Below are 6,290 nucleotides of genomic sequence, written 5' to 3' on the forward strand. Positions count from 1 at the left end.
TAACTGAATTAACTCTTGACCTCTCACCATTATCCATCACCACTTAGCTGACAGTTCCAGTTAATGGAAAACGTGGGATAGCACTCACTGCCTTATCTAAACATCCAAATCAAATCAAATGTTATTTGTCATATACACATTGTCATGCAGGTGAATGAGGACCCAAAAGCGACTTGGCGAAAACAGAGTCTTTAATCCAGTAAAGTAATTCTACAAACATAAGACATAATTCCACTCGTAATGACGAGAACAGACTGGAGACTCGATCAAGAACTGCAGGTTGCCTCGGGAAGGCACTTGAACCTAGCAGACTCAGACACCTGCTCTCCACGCAGCATCTGAGGGAAACACGACACGACAGGGCGATACACAGACACAGCACGGTGAACAATAGACAAGGATCCGACAGGACAGGAACGGAAAACAAGGGAAGAAATAGGGACTCTAATCAGGGGAAAAGATAAGGAACAGGTGTGGGAAGACTAAATGATTGATTAGGGGAATAGGAACAGCTGGGAGCAGGAACGGAACGATAGAGAGAAGAGAGAGAGAGGAAGGGAGAGAGAAAAAGGGGAACGAACCTAAAAAGACCAGCAGGGGGAAAATGAACAGAGGAAAAAGCAAAATGACAAGACAATCTAAGACAAAACATGACAGTACCCCCCACTCACCGAGCGCCTCCTGGCGCACTCGAGGAGGAATCCTGGCGGCAACGGAGGAAATCATCAATGAGTGAACGGTCCAGCACGTCCCGAGACGGAACCCAACTCCTCTCCTCAGGACCGTAACCCTCCCAATCCACTAAGTATTGGTGACCCCGTCCCCGAGAACGCATGTCCATGATCCTACGTACCTTGTAAATAGGTGCGCTCTCGACAAGGACGGGAGGGGGAGGGAAGACGAACGGGGTGCGAAGAAAGGGCTTGACACAGGAGACATGGAAGACAGGATGGACGCGACGAAGATGTCGCGGAAGAAGCAGTCGCACAGCGACAGGATTGACGACCTGGGAGACACGGAACGGACCAATGAACCGCGGAGTCAACTTACGAGAAGCTGTCGTAAGAGGAAGGTTGCGAGTGGAAAGCCACACTCTCTGGCCGCAACAATACCTAGGACTCTTAATCCTGCGTTTATTGGCGGCTCTCACAGTCTGTGCCCTGTAACGGCAAAGTGCAGACCTCACCCTCCTCCAGGTGCGCTCACAACGTTGGACAAACGCTTGAGCGGAGGGAACGCTGGACTCGGCAAGCTGGGAAGAGAACAGAGGAGGCTGGTAACCCAGACTACTCTGAAACGGAGATAACCCGGTAGCAGACGAAGGAAGCGAGTTGTGAGCGTATTCTGCCCAGGGGAGCTGTTCTGCCCAAGACGCAGGGTTTCTGAAAGAAAGGCTGCGTAGTATGCGACCAATCGTCTGATTGGCCCTCTCTGCTTGACCGTTAGACTGGGGATGAAACCCGGAAGAGAGACTGACGGACGCACCAATCAAACGACAGAACTCCCTCCAAAACTGTGACGTGAATTGCGGGCCTCTGTCTGAAACGGCGTCTAACGGGAGGCCATGAATTCTGAACACATTCTCGATGATGATTTGTGCCGTCTCCTTAGCGGAAGGAAGTTTAGCGAGGGGAATGAAATGTGCCGCCTTAGAGAACCTATCGACAACCGTAAGAATCACAGTCTTCCCCGCAGACAAAGGCAGACCGGTAATGAAGTCTAGGGCGATGTGAGACCATGGTCGAGAAGGAATGGGGAGCGGTCTGAGACGACCGGCAGGAGGAGAGTTACCCGACTTAGTCTGCGCGCAGTCCGAACAAGCAGCCACGAAACGGCGCGTGTCACGCTCCTGAGTCGGCCACCAAAAGCGCTGGCGAATAGACGCAAGAGTGCCTCGAACACCGGGATGACCAGCTAACTTGGCAGAGTGAGCCCACTGAAGAACAGCCAGACGAGTGGAAACAGGAACGAAAAGGAGGTTACTAGGACAAGCGCTCGGCGACGCAGTGTGCGTGAGTGCTTGCTTAACCTGTCTTTCAATTCCCCAGACTGTCAACCCGACAACACGCCCATAAGGAAGAATCCCCTCGGGATCAGTAGAAGCCACAGAAGAACTAAACAGACGGGATAAGGCATCAGGCTTGGTGTTCTTGCTACCCGGACGGTAAGAAATCACAAACTCGAAACGAGCGAAAAACAACGCCCAACGAGCTTGACGGGCATTAAGTCGTTTGGCAGAACGGATGTACTCAAGGTTCTTATGGTCTGTCCAAACGACAAAAGGAACGGTCGCCCCTCCAACCACTGTCGCCATTCGCCTAGGGCTAAGCGGATGGCGAGCAGTTCGCGGTTACCCACATCATAGTTGCGTTCAGATGGCGACAGGCGATGAGAAAAATAAGCGCAAGGATGAACCTTATCGTCAGACTGGAAGCGCTGGGATAGAATGGCTCCCACGCCTACCTCTGAAGCGTCAACCTCGACAATGAATTGTCTAGTGACGTCAGGAGTAACGAGGATAGGAGCGGACGTAAAACGTTCTTTTAGAAGATCAAAAGCTCCTGGGCGGAACCGGACCACTTAAAACACGTCTTGACAGAAGTAAGAGCTGTGAGAGGGGCAGCAACTTGACCGAAATTACGAATGAAACGGCGATAGAAATTAGCGAAACCTAAAAAGCGCTGCAACTCGACACGTGACCTTGGAACGGGCCAATCACTGACAGCTTGGACCTTAGCGGAATCCATCTGAATGCCTTCAGCGGAAATAACGGAACCGAGAAAAGTAACGGAGGAGACATGAAAAGAGCACTTCTCAGCCTTCACGTAGAGACAATTCTCTAAAAGGCGCTGTAGAACACGTCGAACGTGCTGAACATGAATCTCGAGTGACGGTGAAAAAATCAGGATATCGTCAAGATAGACAAAAACAAAGATGTTCAGCATGTCTCTCAGAACATCATTAACTAATGCCTGAAAAACAGCTGGCGCATTGGCGAGACCAAACGGCAGAACCCGGTACTCAAAATGCCCTAACGGAGTGTTAAACGCCGTTTTCCACTCGTCCCCCTCTCTGATGCGCACGAGATGGTAAGCGTTACGAAGGTCCAACTTAGTAAAGCACCTGGCTCCCTGCAGAATCTCGAAGGCTGATGACATAAGGGGAAGCGGATAACGATTCTTAACCGTTATGTCATTCAGCCCTCGATAATCCACGCAGGGGCGCAGAGTACCGTCCTTTTTCTTAACAAAAAGAACCCCGCCCCGGCCGGAGAGGAAGAAGGCACTATGGTACCGGCGTCAAGAGACACAGATAAATAATCCTCGAGAGCCTTACGTTCGGGAGCCGACAGAGAGTATAGTCTACCCCGAGGGGGAGTGGTCCCCGGAAGGAGATCAATACTACAATCATACGACCGGTGAGGAGGAAGGGAGTTGGCTCGGGACCGACTGAAGACCGTGCGCAGATCATGATATTCCTCCGGCACTCCTGTCAAATCGCCAGGTTCCTCCTGAGAAGTGGGGACAGAAGAAATGGGAGGGATGGCAGACATTAAACACTTCACATGACAAGAAACGTTCCAGGATAGGATAGAATTACTAGACCAATTAATAGAAGGATTATGACATACTAGCCAGGGATGACCCAAAACAACAGGTGTAAAAGGTGAACGAAAAATCAAAAAAGAAATAGTCTCACTGTGGTTACCAGATACTGTGAGAGTTAAAGGTAGTGTCTCAAATCTGATACTGGGAAGATGACTACCATCTAAGGCAAACATGGGCGTAGGCTTGTCTAACTGTCTGAAAGGAATGTCATGTTTCCGAGCCCATGCTTCGTCCATGAAACAACCCTCAGCCCCCGAGTCAATCAAGGCACTGCATGTAGCACCCGAACCGGTCCAGCGTAGATGGACCGACATAGTAGTACAGGATCTAGATGAAGAGACCTGAGTAGTAGCGCTCACCAGTAGCCCTCCGCTTACTGATGAGCTCTGGCCTTTTACTGGACATGAATTGACAAAATGTCCATCAAATCCGCAATAGAGGCACAGGCGGTTGGTGATCCTCCGTTCCCTCTCCTTAGTCGAGATGCGAATACCTCCCAGCTGCATGGGCTCAGTCTCTGAGCCAGAGGAGGGAGATGGTTGCGATGCGGAGCAGGGAAACACCGTTGACGCGAGCTCTCTTCCACGAGCTTGGTGACGAAGATCTACCCGTCGTTCTATGCGGATGGCGAGAGCAATCAAAGAGTCCACACTGGAGGGAACCTCCCGAGAGAGAATCTCATCTTTGACCACTGCGTGGAGTCCCTCCAGAAAACGAGCGAGCAGCGCCGGCTCGTTCCAGTCACTAGAGGCAGCAAGAGTGCGAAACTCTATAGAGTAATCCGTTATGGATCGATCACCTTGGCATAGGGAAGCCAGGGCCCTAGAAGCCTCCCTACCAAAAACTGAACGGTCAAAAACCCGAATCATCTCCTCTTTAAAGTTCTGGTAATTGTTTGAACAATCAGCCCTTGCCTCCCAGATAGCTGTGCCCCACTCTCGAGCCCGGCCAGTAAGGAGTGAAATGACGTAAGCAACCCGAGCTCTCTCGCTAGAGTATGTGTTGGGTTGGAGAGAGAACACAATATCACACTGGGTGAGAAAGGAGCGGCACTCCGTGGGCTGCCCGGAGTAGCAAGGTGGGTTATTAACCCTAGGTTCCGGAGGCTCGGCAGGCCAGGAAGTAACAGGTGGCACGAGACGAAGACTCTGGAACTGTCCAGAGAGGTCGGAAACCTGAGCGGACAGGTTCTCCACGGCATGGCGAGCAGCAGACAATTCCTGCTCGTGTCTGCCGAGCATGGCTCCTTGGATCTCGACGGCAGTGTTACGAACGTCTGTAGTCGCTGGGTCCATTCTTTGGTCGGATCCTTCTGTCATGCAGGTGAATGAGGACCCAAAAGCGACTTGGCGAAAACAGAGTCTTTAATCCAGTAAAGTAATTCTACAAACATAAGACATAATTCCACTCGTAATGACGAGAACAGACTGGAGACTCGATCAAGAACTGCAGGTTGCCTCGGGAAGGCACTTGAACCTAGCAGACTCAGACACCTGCTCTCCACGCAGCATCTGAGGGAAACACGACACGACAGGGCGATACACAGACACAGCACGGTGAACAATAGACAAGGATCCGACAGGACAGGAACGGAAAACAAGGGAAGAAATAGGGACTCTAATCAGGGGAAAAGATAAGGAACAGGTGTGGGAAGACTAAATGATTGATTAGGGGAATAGGAACAGCTGGGAGCAGGAACGGAACGATAGAGAGAAGAGAGAGAGGAAGGGAGAGAGAAAAAGGGGAACGAACCTAAAAAGACCAGCAGGGGGAAAATGAACAGAGGAAAAAGCAAAATGACAAGACAATCTAAGACAAAACATGACACACATGGTTAGCAGATGTTAATGGGAGTGTAGCGAAATGCTTGTGCTTCTAGTTCCGACAATGCAGTAATAACCAACGAGTAATCTAACCTAACAATTCCAAAACTACTACTTTATACACACAAGTGTAAAGGGATAAAGAATATGTACATAAAGATATATGAATGAGTGATGGTACACAACGGCATAGGCAAGATGCAGTATATGGTACCGAGTACCGTATATACATATGAGATGAGTAATGTAGGGTATGTAAACAAAGTGGCATAGTTTAAAGCGGCTAGTGATACATGTATTACATAAAGATGCAGTAGATGATATAGAGTACAGTATATACATATGAGATGAGTAATGTAGGGTATGTAAACATTATATTAAGTAGCATTGTTTAAACTGGCTAGTGATATATTTTACATCAATTTCTTGATGATTGATTTGGTGGCATGCATGGCTACGCAGTCGTGGGTGAACAGGGAGTACAGGAGAGGGCTCAGAACGCACCCTTGTGGGGCCCCAGTGTTGAGGATCAGCGGGGTGGAGATGTTGTTACCTACCCTAACCACCTGTGGGAGGCCCGTCAGGAAGTCCAGTACCCAGTTGCACAGGGCGGGGTCGAGACCCAGGGTCTCAAGCTTGATGACGAGTTTGGAGGGTACTATGGTGTTAAATGCTGAGCTGTAGTCGATGAACAGCATTCTCACATAGGTATTCCTCTTGTCCAGATGGGTTAGGGCAGTGTGCAGTGTAGTTGAGATTGCATCGTCTGTGGACCTATTTGGGCAGTAAGCAAATTGGAGTGGGTCTAGGGTGTCAGGTAGGGTGGAGGTGATATGGTCCTTGACTAGTCTCTCAAAGC

Source organism: Oncorhynchus gorbuscha, linkage group LG06 (genome assembly GCF_021184085.1).
Source record: "Oncorhynchus gorbuscha isolate QuinsamMale2020 ecotype Even-year linkage group LG06, OgorEven_v1.0, whole genome shotgun sequence".
Classification (NCBI taxonomy): Eukaryota; Metazoa; Chordata; class Actinopteri; order Salmoniformes; family Salmonidae; genus Oncorhynchus; species Oncorhynchus gorbuscha.